Source organism: Falco naumanni, chromosome 9 (genome assembly GCF_017639655.2).
Source record: "Falco naumanni isolate bFalNau1 chromosome 9, bFalNau1.pat, whole genome shotgun sequence".
NCBI classification, from domain to species: domain Eukaryota; kingdom Metazoa; phylum Chordata; class Aves; order Falconiformes; family Falconidae; genus Falco; species Falco naumanni.
In genome coordinates, this window is record NC_054062.1 from 6234844 (window position 1) to 6248668 (window position 13825).

Sequence of the window (13825 nt, forward strand, 5' to 3'; positions counted from 1 at the left end):
ATAGACGATGGCACGGACATGCTGCTGTGGACTCACCAGCAGTCACCTCACCTCTTCAAGCTTTTCCTCTTTTCTACTTCCCAACAAAAAGCAGTGCTTTTTGTGGCTTCTCCGTGGATTTTGATGAATGTAAATGTACCAAACTCCAAGGTTCACAGATCGGAGATTTTCTTCCAGATACGAGACAGCTACAGAAATGTTCAACACAAAGTAAGGAACGGGAAGTTGCTTGAGTCCACTCTGCTGAGTGTGTCTGCCAGAAGGGTTTCCCAAATAATGAAACCACTCACCTGGTTCTGCTGTTCTTTGTCCTGAACTCTTTAAAAAAAGCAGGGAAAGAGAAGAATGAAGATACACAGTTTGAGGCTCCTCTTAACATCTCTGGTTTAGATGATATATCTAGTGTTTGGCTACAGAAATAAGTAATCACATGGAACCATAGCTGAGGCTTGGGGTCTGAACGTTGCTCTGCGCTTCACTCTGGCCTGCACAGAGATGGAAAGCAGCCACCCGAGCTAATTCAACAGAAACACCCTTCGTTTCTCATGGAGGCATGGGATAAAGAGGAGCCTATTTCCTCCTCCTGAGCTTCCCACTGTAAGGTCAGTCATCACAAAATGCACCAGACTGGAGGGTACTGGGATCCCAGTCACAGCATTTTCCATGTCACGGGCTTGTTCTGAAGCCTCTCTGTAGCTGTGAATGGAAATCGATAATGACTTCACTGGTTTGCAATGTGGTCGCTGCCGGCCATGCGAACGGCAGCCTTTATCCTGGCAGTGAGTTTGCCTTAGATTCCCACTGGGGCCTCTCTTGAATTTTGTGTCTCGGTGCAGTTGGCTGATTTCATGTTTCCACTGTCTCAGCTCTTCTCAGCTCTCTATATCCATGGACTTTCCTGGATTTTCCCTGGAAGGAGAGTCCGACCTGCTGCTTTCCCTTCTCTTACATGCCATTTCTGTTTCAGCCAGCCACTAGATGTATGAACAACCAGTCCACATTTTTGTGTGAACGTGCTGGCAGCTTGGAGGTGAAGGTGCTGTGCTCACTGAGCTATTGCAGGGCACTGCAGCTACCACAGGCCATCCCAATGGACGCAGACACTGGCCATCGGTGTCATGCAGAGACTAGTACTTGAGCCATCGAGACTGTTTGGAAGTTGATGTCCTACATGGGTGATGTGCTGGCTGCTGAGCTGAGCACTGTCTTTCCAGTTATCACTCCAAGAAGGGATGGGCTCATCTTTGCTGTCCTGCAGAAGTCCAGCAAGGCCACATCAAGCTGAGCTCTTTGCTCGCCCCAGGGGACGTAAGATTTGGGCTTTGCTGGTGGTGTGTGCAGCATCCTTAGGAAGGGGGTGAGATTCCCCAACACATAAAGTTTTTGAGCCAAGATCAGATGCCTCATGCTCCATCACAGCCTACCAGCTGGATGCTGGTACCTCTGATCTGTGCCAAGCAGGATCTGTTCAGCTTGTTAGTGATCCCCAGTTCCTTAGTCAGGCTGGGGGGTGTCCAAGGAGTCTTTGTTCAAACACACAAACCAAGAGCCACTAGTAGAAAAGTTTTTTGTCCTTAAATATCAAGGCTTCTGTGTTTATTTAGAAAGAGTGTAAGGTTCTGTTTCTGCAGCAGTTCCTGAGCGCTGTGTTACTGAGAGTTTCCCTCCAGGTTAACATGACGGCAGGGGTGTTTGGAGGAGCCAGGCTGATCCCAGACGTGCCCATGTGTCTCCCAGGCAAGACGCAGCTGAAAGACGCCGCGGCTGGGGGAACAGCATCCTTTTCAGACTGAAACAGCATGCGCAGCATCCTTGTGCTTCAGAGGAAAATCCAGGCCTTTCCCTGTTGTTTCCACCGCAGTTTGGGTGTCAAGGATTACAGCTGTACCCTCTGGTTACCAGCAGTCTGCCCAAACCTAAGCCCAAGCCTTGCTCGAGTCTGTCTCTGACTTCCTACCACTCCCACTTCTTCCTCCGGGGCCCATGTAGTCCCAGCCGAGTGGATGTTCACAGGCGATCTTGCCAGGCTCATGGATCAAAATAAAATATTTGGAGACTTAGGTTTTTCATGAGCATGTTCCCTGAATCTGTTCACAGGAGGAGCCAAGTCCCTGCGCAGAACAGCCTCCTCCTTGTTGCAACACGCACATGCTTGCCTTCAGATTTGCATGTCTGAATCCTTACTCACACCTCAGCGAGGCTCAGCACCATGCCTCTGCCTGGGAACAGGATGGGGGACAGGGCACCCTGCACTTTAGGGGAGCGACGTGGGAGTGTGTATCTGCATTTTGGGGTGAAGGGAGGATGTTGCGCTTTCTTTGATGGGAAAATGAGTGTCAAAGCCTCTTGCAGCCCATGCGCTCGGGTTCCTGCCTCGCTGTGGATTCCTGTCTTTGCGCATCGGTGCTGGAATAGCCTCCTGGCTGGAAAACAGCTCTTGACAGGAGCAGCAAAGAGAGCTGGAAGCCTCCCATGGCAGTGCCAGGAGAATCTGCAGCACTTAAAGCTTCTGTCACTCCTTTCACAGCTCGTGCCCCCGTTCGTGGGAGCTGGGGCTGTGGGAGGTCCAAAACAACACAGCTGTGGATGAGCAGCATTAACCAGTGTCCCAGTCAGTTGTGCCAATTGTTCGCAACAGGAATTGAACTTTCCTTTTCGGCTGAGTGCTGTGAGCCAGCTTGGAGTGCAGGAACCTCTGGTGTGGCTCTAGCACCAGCCCTTGGAGGCTCTCGAGCTGCTTTCTTGGACTGGTTAATGAGCTCTCTCCATGCCCTTGAAAGGCAACCAGTTTGCTATAGCTGCTGGCAGTGCTAGGGAAACTGAGGCACATGGTGGTAAAGGGATGGCTCTGGGCCCTGTAAGGTGCCAGGGTTACTGTATGTCTCTCTTGGCTGCCCTTAGCTGTTAGTCCCAAGTTATTTATTCAGTGTGTGACCTTTACTGCTTTCTATAAACATCACCGTGACTATAATATGTCATCAGGCTCTGGCTGTTCCCTGAACTTGTGTCAGACTGCTCCTGAGGAATCTGATTCTGTTTTTCTACCCAACATGGACATAGCCCAAAGGCCCTGGGACTTTATGAATGGAGGGATTTCACTGCCTACAAGATGCAGTGTGAGGTTCCAGGTCAATCTGTGAAGTTGAACCAGGAGGAAATGTCAGTGGGGAGCAGCCTCTGTGTGAACACCCCAGGTCCCTCCGCTGCTTTGGGGATTTTGCTTGGATTTCTCCATCCAAGAGCCCTTCCTGACATCCTTCGGCATCTTGCAGAGGAGGAGGATGTCGCTTTGACTCCTGCTCCCGTGAAGCACGGAAGGTGCATGGCCACCCGCATCCTACAGGTGTTTAACTCTTCTGCTGCTGGATGCAGAGAAGTTCTGTGTTAAACTTACTTCACTTCCAGGTGCAGTGTTGCAAGAGCTGGAGTTTGTCTGAGAAGTGTTTGGGGTTTCTTCCTCCAGTAAGGTAGTGAAGGGAAATTTTGGGGAGGAAGGATCTCCCGCGAGCATGCAGAGAGGAGAGGGCAGGCAGATATTACCTATGGCTGTTAAATTCTCTCACTGGGGAATATCCCTCCGATGCAGTTTGCCTGTTGCAGGATCGGACCTGTGGTGCAGACATGCAGAACAGATGTGCTGCAGAGCTCCTCACGCTGCAAGCGGCCAGGGATTAATGGACAATGGACTTGTTGGGCTGGACAAGCCCTTCCAGCCCAGTTCCTGCCAGTCCAGCCAGTGTTGCTATGCCCATAAAGCACTGCGATGGCTCAGAGAAACTGCAGACACAGGCAGGTTGCTGTAGCATGGCAAGAGGTTGGTGTGAGGCTGGCAGGTTGAGAGGGGAGTGAACAAAACGGTTGTCCACCCAAGGGCTGGCAGCAGCCAGCGCAGCACTGAGCACACCGTGGGCAGCCCTGGTTGAACAGTAGGAGATGGTCAGAATGGTCTTTCCTCCTGCTACAAGGACTAGCATTGCCCCAGCATCTCGGGTGCCCATCGGATGTGCACCCTGTGACAGGGACAAGCCCTTTGGAAGTGAGATCCCTCCAGCACTGCGTCTCATGCCCTGCTCTTGGCCGCAGTGCGGGTTTGGGAACTCCTGCAGCCCGATACTCCGTTCCCCCAGTGGCTGTAGTTCCTGAGGGGCCATCACGAGCCTCACATGAAGGTGTCCCTCAGTCCAGCCGTGAGCAGAGAGGCTGTTGTGTGTGAGGTGGGGGTGGAGAACGAGCTTTCTGGCTTCACTGACTTTGTAAATAGAAGGAAGTAGGAGAGACTCAAAATCTCTGATTATCTTCCAAGGGGACTCCCATCCCCTCCAAGGCATGTCTCAACTTCCCAGCCAAGGCTGGAGCTGTTCCAAGGGCTGCAATGTTTCTCATCCTCATTTGAAGCACTTTCCTTTGCTCCTCTCTGGCAAAAAAACCCCCACAGGTAGTGAAGCCCTGAGCCCTGGTGCACGAGCAGCCTGCGGCCGGAGCATGCAGCTGACTTACAGGCTCCCATTTCTCTCCCTGCCGGCGGGGAGAGCCGTTCCAGGAAAGGTGCTCCAGAGGGGTGACTTTATGCAGAACCACAGGTTTGGAGTCCTGCTCCTGGGGGCTTTGCTCTCTGCTCAGGGAGCCGTGGTATCTGCAGGCTGGGTGTGTGGGTAGGACCCTCCGGCAGTGCCGCTGCCACACGACAAGCCTTTGTTGGTGACTGGGGCAGCCTTCCTCCAGCAAGGCGTGCTTGCGCAAAGATACGTCCCAGGGCACGTTCTTAGGGTTTCCCTCCTCCCACCTACCTCTTTCTTCCAATTTTGTGGATATTTGTGGGTTTACACTAAAGGCACTCTGTGCTGCACAGCTCGGCAGAGCCTCAGTCTGCTTTAGAGAGTGCCTGAAAGGGAAGATCTAAAAAGAATAGTGATGATTATCGAGTTCTGTTTGATTCCAGGATTCTGCCCCTGGAGCTGCACTGGGCCAGCTGGGGCAGACACACGCACCTGCCCCAGTTGCTCCTCTGACAGCTGGGTATGGGCTCTGCACTGCAGCGGGCCAGAGGGATGGAGGGCTTTAGCTAATGAGCTAATCATCATTCCCTCTGGCAGGACATCTCTGCCCACCTGCCAGGACCGAGGGAGGATTAACCTCTCCTGCAAAGGCTCCCGCTCCCCCAGCCCAACACAAACAGGATGGCCGGTGGCCCTGCAGCCAGGAACACTGAGTCACCAGCAGCTCCCTCCTGCTGACACCAAGCCCTGTCCCTTTCCCATGGTGGCTAGGCAAGGTCTTGAGGGGCCACAGGGACAAAGAGTGGGCTACGGGGCTGGTGGGTGGCAGGAGGAGAAGCTGCTGAGGGCGATCAGGGAGTTCACAGGCAACAGAGAAAAGACCAGTAGCGAAAAACAATTTTTGCCATATTTGTAAAGCAAGCAAGTCTGAAAGCAGTGCAGAATCCAACCTTGTCAAGGTTGTTAGAGGAAATGGCAAAAGATGGTTTGCACAACTCTTGGAAACTGTCCAGCCATATAAATGAAAAGGGAAGCAGGAAAGAAGAAGTGGGGCTGGTATGTGCTGAGGATGGGACAGAGACAAAAGATATTCTATGTATAGTCCTGAAAGAAACAAAATGGAAACTGTGCCTGGGTTTTTGGTAGCAATGGGATGCTGGCCAAGGGGAGAGAGGCAGGATGATGGGTGGCAGTGTATGGGAATGGGAAATGCCGCAACCAACATGGAAGCAGTGGTCGAGGATCTTTGAGCATGCAAACAGGTAGGACCAGCTAGCTTCTCCGCCAGAAATGAGATGGGCTGGCACAAAGCTGAAGTCATGGAAGAAAGATTTGTAATAAATCTGTCAAACCACAGGGGTTGGATGGTTTGGCTAGAGAACAGCAAATAGAGGTCTATTTATTAGGGCAGGGAGAATGTGTTCTTGGCACGTAAGTCTATTAGTATGAATTTATTAGTATGCAAAGCCTTAGAATAAACATTAAAATAGAGAATAATTAAGAACATGGAAAATTTATAGGATGAGGTACAGATTTTCTGAAAGTAAACGATGCCACAGTAGATTAAAAACCTGATCTTCTTGACAAAGGAGACAGGATATATCTAAGTTGTCTGGTCTTCAGTAAAGGAGAAGTATTAAATCGGTTGGAAGAGGAAGGTGCTGGGCTGCAAGAACCGTGCTAGATGGGTTTCTCAAAAATCAGCCTTGGAAATTATGTTGTTTCACATTTGTAATGGCCTTGGCACAAAACGTAGAAATTGCTAATGAAATTTGGTAATTACCTGTAATTGGGAATCATCATCAAAACAAAGGAGTTGGGGGAAATTACGCACAAAGAACTGGATGCCCTTCAGAATAGGAAAACAAGGAATGAGATGAAATGACAGAGTCAGGGAGTCATGCATGAAGGGATGTGCAGCTTGGATTTCGGCTCTGGTGCAGAGCCGACGATCACCTGAATCACGACAGACTCCAACAATGCGAAAGGCACGAGTCAGCGTTGAGTCAGTGGAAGAGGGCAGAGGAAAAAAGGAGGGGAAGAAGCACTACTGCCCGTTTCTGCGTGATGCATATCGGATTTGGAGCCCATTGTGTATGATGTAGAAACCGAGTACGTGGCACAGAGATCCTGCTTTTGGTTGTGTGATGCCGTGATGGGGCCATCTGCGGCCCCCGATATCCTGAGTGTGTTTGTTCTTGAAACCTGGGAGGGCTTCACTCTTCCATGCCCTGCTCTCCTTTCCGTCTTGCAGGATGTGATTTCAGGGGGTGACCTGACTGCGTTTAGGTCATCACTGCTGCCAAAGAAGGTGCTGCTCCATCCACTCCTCCTTGCTGTAGTCTGCTGAGCTCAAGTAGTCACTGAGGCTCCTCTGAGCAGCCAGGAAGCCAGTTCAGTGCACGGCATTGGCACAAAACAAACCTGGCCAAAAAAAAATAGGGGAGTATTTCCATGTTTGCAAGGTGAATGGCTCCTGTGTGATCTGAGGTTGTGCCAGGACCAGTCCTAGGGTGTAAGCAGGTGCTAAGAAGGGTTTGGGGAAGGGGGGCTCCTGAGTTGTCCCCTCTTGGCAGTGGCGAGCTTTGATGCTGGCTCTGTTGTGCCATGAAACTGTCCCCTGAGCAGCAGCACCCAGTGAGTGGCCAAGGCTGGTTCCTGGACTGGGGTGATCTTTGTTCTGAATTTACCCTGTTCAGGTTACCCCCTGTTTGATGATGTGTCCAGTTCTGGTCCCCAACAGATGAAATCACATGGGAGCTGCAGGGAAATCTGTAGGCAAATCAGGGGAGTGATGATGCTGTTGTACAAGAGGAGAGCTAAAAGAGGCTGGAGTGGTGGGCTAAGGAAAGGGGTTGGCTGCGAGGGGCGATGTGCACGTAAGGAGGTAGGAGAGTTGTGGAGCTAAGACAACAGTGCTCAGGAACAAAGGTGCAAAGTGCCATGAGTGAAGCCAGGCTGGAATTCAGGAGGAGGCTCCACATCCCTCAGAAAGTAGGTTTCCACACCTTCTCCCTGTGTAAAAAAGCCCTAACTCAATTCCTGCAGGAACAAAACCCAGCCTCGGTAATGCAGCAAGTGCCTTCCCATCCTCGCGTTGGGGACCACTGGTGTGTGTGATCTCCTGTAATCAAGGTCTGACTGTGCAGAAGACAGGTTTGCAGGTTTTCTTTTGCCTTTGCCAATTAAAATGAAAAATTATGCTTCTACTCCCATGGTCGCACCCCTCGATGTGTCCGTGCTTGTGTTCAATACATGCGTGTGAGCACCAGGGTTTTGTTCCTTGTGTCCTGCTATACAATTATATCTCCTAGCTACGCGGCACTGCAGATAGTGAGTAGTACTTCAGCCTTAAAAAAAAATCCCTCCTGGCTGTTATTTCTGCAATTTGCTAAATCTATTTGCACCGTTTGCTGTTTGCACCATTTGCCAGAGCCCCTAGCAGATATTGGCACTGGCAGAGTGTGACAGAAAAAAATGACAGTTTGAGCACGTCCTTTTCTTTTTTCTAATAATCCCATGATACGGTATTTTGTGTTGCAACACAAAGGATCACCTGAGGCGGTAGAATGGTGAGAAAATAAGCCTATTAAAATATTTGAGCTTACTTAACTCTCCAACAACATCAGAGGATAACTGGTAAGTTTTTAGCCAAGTCTGTGAGTCATCTTGTCCTTCACAATTGTCACATTTTGGCTCATCTGTTGGGTCTAATTGCCAGGGGATAACTGCTCGCAGCAAAACAGGAGCCATCATGCTCGAAGCAGCAAAGAACCTGCAGTTAGGGTCCTGGGCAGTGTTAGCAGGTCACTAACCCAGCACCTGAGATTACATAAAACCTAGACCCTTTGAATAGCTGAGATGGGAACCCATCAGGAAATGAAGCTGGTAATTCTTCTGTCTATGAGAAGCTTTTGAAAAAAAAATATTCTATTATTATTTTATGTAAATCAAATGAGCTATCAGCACGATTTGGATCATCTCCTATCTCAGGTACTGGCATAAAGCCTCCAGCTTTCCCTTGTAAAACGCTGGGAAAGTGGCCCATTCATTGCCTGCCACTGTCAAGTGTTTTTTCAATCTGCTCCTGATTAAGCAGTGTGGTATCAAGGGGATAATTGCTCCTTGGAATTGATCCCAGAAGAAAATCATTCAGTTCTTTCTTATCAGGTCCTTTCTTGCGGGGCGAGATACCCACAAGACTTATCTTCCCTCTTCAGTGCTGGCCTCCAATTACTATTTAAACAGTTCATTAGAAAACCTTCATTAAAGTGTAATAGTTGAAGCTGGAAATAAATGGAGGCTGATGCTGCGGTAATGCGCTGCCCTCCCACGTGCAGGCTGGGGCACCCACCGCTGCCCCGTGGGGTGTCGGAGCAGGAGCTCCCGCTCAGCTGCCCCACGGCTGCACCGGTGGGAGCGTCTGGCGGGGAAGCAGGGCTGTGGTGCTCCACGGCACACACCAAACCCAGCTATGTCACTTGTCCTGGTGCCAACCTGCCTCTTCTGGTTGCATCACGATGTGGCTCCATCCCGTGCTGGAAGCCTCCCAGGAGCTGAGCTCCACGCTCAGCCCATTTCCGTGCCTAGCGCAGGATTTCAGCAGCTGGGAGGCATTGCAAAGCGATGATTACAGCCTAGAGAAAATTAGAGACCATAGCAATCCCATTTTAAAGGAAAAAAAAAAATTACATACATACATGGGAAATGTTTTTATATGAATTTATTCGCTGGTTAAATGTTCACAAGTGTGGGCCTGAAGTCTTCTCTGTGTCTCCAGAGCACGGTCAGCATTAGCACTGATTTGCCCCCTAAACGTGCTGCAGCCCTGGCCAGGCTAGGTCTTATTTCTGTGGCTGTAAAATATGTTAGGGAAGGAATGGACACACAGGCTCCGTACTTCCCTGTGTCCTGGCTCCCTGACAGTTTCAGCCCCAGAGGAGTCACTTTTTGGCATTAATCTTTCACTGGGTTTTTCAGCAGCAAAACCGCAAATGTTTAATAAAAATCGTTGCAAAAAGCGTGCCAGGCAGCGCCCGGCAAAGTGTGCATGTGTGCCCTTTGGGCTGGCGTGAGTGCTTTGCAGAAGTGGGCCCTGTAAATATTTTCTTGACATTTAGGAAGTTTAGAGAAGTGTTTATTATTTCTCTGCCAACTCGACAACCCCAGCACGGAGAAGGGAGGAGACGTGTGTGGCTCCCTTCCCTTCTCCTGTAAGTTCCTTACAGCAAAGTGCCGCTGTAGGGTTTGTGGAGGGGTTTGAGCCGGTTTGATTTAGGAAAGCAAGAAGCTACAGCTGGTGTGGGGTCGGGGTGCTCCCCCCTTCCTTCTGCTATTGCCATTTGGAGTGACAAGATAACGTTACCCATAACTTGTTCAGCCCCTGCACTGGCTGCAGAGCTGCTCATGGAGCTGCAGGCGCAGGTGTCCTGCCCCAGGGAGCCGGCATGGCTCAGGTGACGCTTTTGGGCACCCCTGACTGCCGGGGCTGACCTCCAGGCAGGCATCTAAAAGTGGATAAAACCAGGTCCTGTCTGAGGATGGAGTCAAAGCCCGAAGCAGAGCCAAGGATGTTAGCAGTCACAGGCACCAGCAGCGTTACAAGCTTGTGAGTCCTTGCATCTTGGAAGAGTCCCTCTGTGCTCAGAAACACACTTTTTTTGCTTCCACTTCAGGAATCTTGTGGACTTAACTGAAAACTCCGAAATGTATAATTCTTCCAGCCAGGTCAGTGTGACTGCTGACCTGCCATCCCTTCGAGCCCCGTGCTGTACGGTCCGTAGGCAGCTGCGGCCAGGATGGAGCGGAGGGGATGCAGAGCTGTCTGAATCGTGTGGTTCAAAGATGTACCTATATCCATCCCAAAAGTCTCGTTCGGGAAGTGCGGGATGATTTGTGTGGGTGGGGTCAGCCTGTCAGTCTGCCCTGTGGCACATGTTGGCATCTCTGTGGTAAGGAGCAGTGGAGTTTGGGGCTATGCCTGCGGGCAGACCGTAGTGACCAGCGGGTCCGAGTACCTCCATTGTGGACGCAACAAGGAGTCGAGGGAAGGTCGAGGCAGCTCTGCAAGTATCAATTTAAATGCTTTTAGCAGCCTGGTGAGGAATTTGCCCGTTGAGCAGTTTCTGGTCCAGCTTAAATGGAGTGAGTCTGTGCTGGGAGTCCTTTGAGGCTGTAAGTGAAAAACTGGATGTGAGCTGATACTGAAGTGTTGTCAGCATCGCTTATCACTTGCCTTGCTTCACAGGAAGCTCATTTGGGAATCACTCTGTCTCTGCTTTGGATACACACATCCTGGCTCGCCGTTAGCTCCCATTTCTGTAGTAAAGCTGCCCATCTCTCAGTGCAAGGCTGGTGGGGATGCTGGCCATACCTATAACAGGCTCCACTCAGACTTAATGAGCTCAGAGCTCATTAAATGTCAGCTTAGGTGGGTATCCCTGCCTGCAGTCACGTTCCTAACCACAGCGTAGATAAGTCCGTGGCGTCTTTCAGGTCCATCTGTTTTAGGCACAATCCAGCAAGTGTGTTAATGATGGAAACTCTTGTGGGGCAGGCAGTTACGTTAAACTCAATTTTGTATATTTTGATTCTCAATATTTTACTTCTATTTTAACTGGAAGAATGGCCTGTGCTGGGCTGTCACAAGCTGCTGGGCTGATGGAGAGGAGTCCTCTCCATAAAAGTGGGGTGTAAAGCATCTCATCCAGGCATCTGTTAGCTTTTTCTCTTTCCCCGCTTCTACCCACTAGTTTTTCGTACCCGTTCCTTGTGGTTTCTTTTTCTCTCAGTCTTTGTTTCAGCACCTCCTAACAGACTCCAGCATCATCTGTCCTGTCGGTTTCTGTGTTTGACTGGCAGGTTTGGTATCTGAGTAGATCGATAGCCATGGTGATGCACTAGGTGCGCACAGGCGCAGAAGCTAGAAATGACATTAAATAATTCATGAATGGAATGAAGACATTCTGTTTCATGAAGACCCAGCACTGGAACAACTCCTTCCTGCTACAGCAGAGGGAGGAGGAGGATCCTGGTGGACCCTGGGAGGTGGGAACGTGGTTATTCACAGGGTGTGCAGCCAAAAAGCTGAGTGCGACTGGTCCGAATTGCCTGGTGATGTGAACTCCTGTAGCTGCTGCTCAGGAAGCTGAGTTGAAAAATATCCCCTGCGTGACATGTGCCTGCCTGAATAGTTTTCGAGGGAAGGACCTTTCCATCCCGCGCTGGTCCCTGGGACCTGCTGGGCTGAGCTAATTCCAGTGCCTGGAGCCTTTTGGAGGAGGCATGAGGCAGCTGTGTGGGAAGGAAAGGAACAGGTAACTGAGACTTCCTAAAACGGCACGGGCTGCCGGGCAGCTGGAAATCACTCCAGTGTTTTCAAAGGTGCACGCTAGACGCAGCCATTCATGGTTAAAACTAGGTTGGCTGAGAGTGATGATTCAGCAGAAAAATAGCTGGGTTTTTCATTAGATGCTGTCTTTTTCTGGATTTTAATGGAAGCTCATCTGACTGAGCAGGCTTTTTTATGTACTAGTCATTTTCCTGACACGCAAACAGGAACATTTTCTACCTTCTCCTGTGCTGAAATGTGGCCCCCGCGGACATCTTCCAAGAGCGCATCCCCGGGGACCCCAGTCTGGGGAACTGCTTTGTCTCTGGGCTTGTCAGACAAAGAACCTCAGTGCCACTATCAAGCTTAAGGTTAGGGAAATGGCGTGCTGTCTCCAGGGAAAGCAGGAGTTCGATGAAGTGGCGATATCACACTCCGGTGTCCAGGAAGCCCAGCCAAAAGCAGCCGTGCAGCACGGCGGGGCGAGCCCCGTCCCAGCCGGTGGCCATCCGCGCCCGCGGGGTGACAGCCCCTCCAGCAGCAGGGGTGTCCCGGAGCCGCCTGTGTCAGAGGCAGGGCAGCTGCTGGGCGAGAGGCCACGGCGCTGATCCGAACGCTTCCTCTCCAGCGTGGTTTTTACATGAAGCAGACTTCTCACCGGACACCGGCCCTCGCAGCCCTGGCCTGTGAAACGGTCTGTTTGGTCAAGGATGCCCTCTGCTCCCAAACAACGTAAGCAAACAACAGAATGCCTTCCGATGTTTTTAACCAAAAATGTTTTAATCAGAAATATTTTTTAAAATCAAATCGTTTTTAGCAGAAAGAGTAATTTCCCCCTTGTCAAAGTATCAAACCGTAATATCTCCGTTATTAAGCAATATATTGCTGTAGAACCAAGATAAGACTGCAGCAAGTGTCCTGAGCACCTCTGTTGCTGTATTTGCTTGGAAATTCCTTGTCAGGTACATTTCTTGGCGCGGCTTTTCCCATATACATGTAAATACGTATATTCTCTTATATATAATATGTGTATAATATATGCATATAAATGTATATATTCTGTATATATTATGTCCTCTATTAACAAAGTGAGTCTAATTGCATGCCCGCAGCGTCGTGAGGCAGCAGCAGGAGCTCAGCCCCATGGCTCTTTCTCTCCCATTGAACTTTTCTCTGTTATTCTTGGGGAAGCTGAGCAGGGGTCAAGCCCAGGCAGGGAAATGAGGTCTAGGGCTATGGAAAACTCGGACCCCGGAGCCACCTCCTATTATATAGATATAAATGGAATGGAAAATTATTTCGAATAGAAGTGCACTGCCCTCTGAGAAATGTTCTCACAGAACCGCCTCTGAGAGCGCCTGAACTCTTTATCAGAGCAGAGCGCTTTGCAGCGGGAGGACCTCGGGGCAGCGGTGACAGCGAACGCAGCGTGCCAGAGCCAGGGACGTGCCAGCGCGGCTGCTGCTGAGAGCACGGGACTGAGCGCCGCAGCCAAGCGGTGCGTGATGCTTTCCAGGCACAGCACAGGAGGGCAATTCCCTGCTGCTTCCCTCTCCCTTTGTGCCGACGATGAATCTGTATCCATGAACCAGCCAGATGTGCGTCCCCAGGAAAGAAACGGGACTCGGCTCTGGCTTTCTCCATCTCCACAGGGCTGTGTGGAGCAGTGCAAGGGCAGCTTGGTGTGAGAGTGCCTCCCCCACATCCCCCATCTGCATCCAAATTGGTCTGAATTTTTAACAACATCTTAATCAGGAGCACGGTGCTGAGCTCACCCAGCAAGACACAAACAGGGGCGTGCACCAGCCATCCCCTGTGTGTTCCCAGTGCAACACCAGTCCATTTGCTTCTCTCTGAGGGTGAAGTTTTCATCCTCACAGATGAAAATAGACACAGAGGAGCCTTCCTCTCCCAGGGCACTTGTCTGCAGCCATGCAAAGACACCTGCAGGCAGTGAGACAAAGAGGTGCAGCATGAACAGTGGATATCCAACGGGGTA

At 50.6% G+C, this 13825-nt stretch overlaps 1 protein-coding gene across 4 annotated transcripts in view; it reads left to right on the plus strand.

Moving 5' to 3' along the window:
* The window catches only part of EXD3 (exonuclease 3'-5' domain containing 3), a 290758-nt gene that overhangs the window by 209580 nt on the left and 67353 nt on the right, over window positions 1-13825 (plus strand). The window lies entirely within an intron of this gene.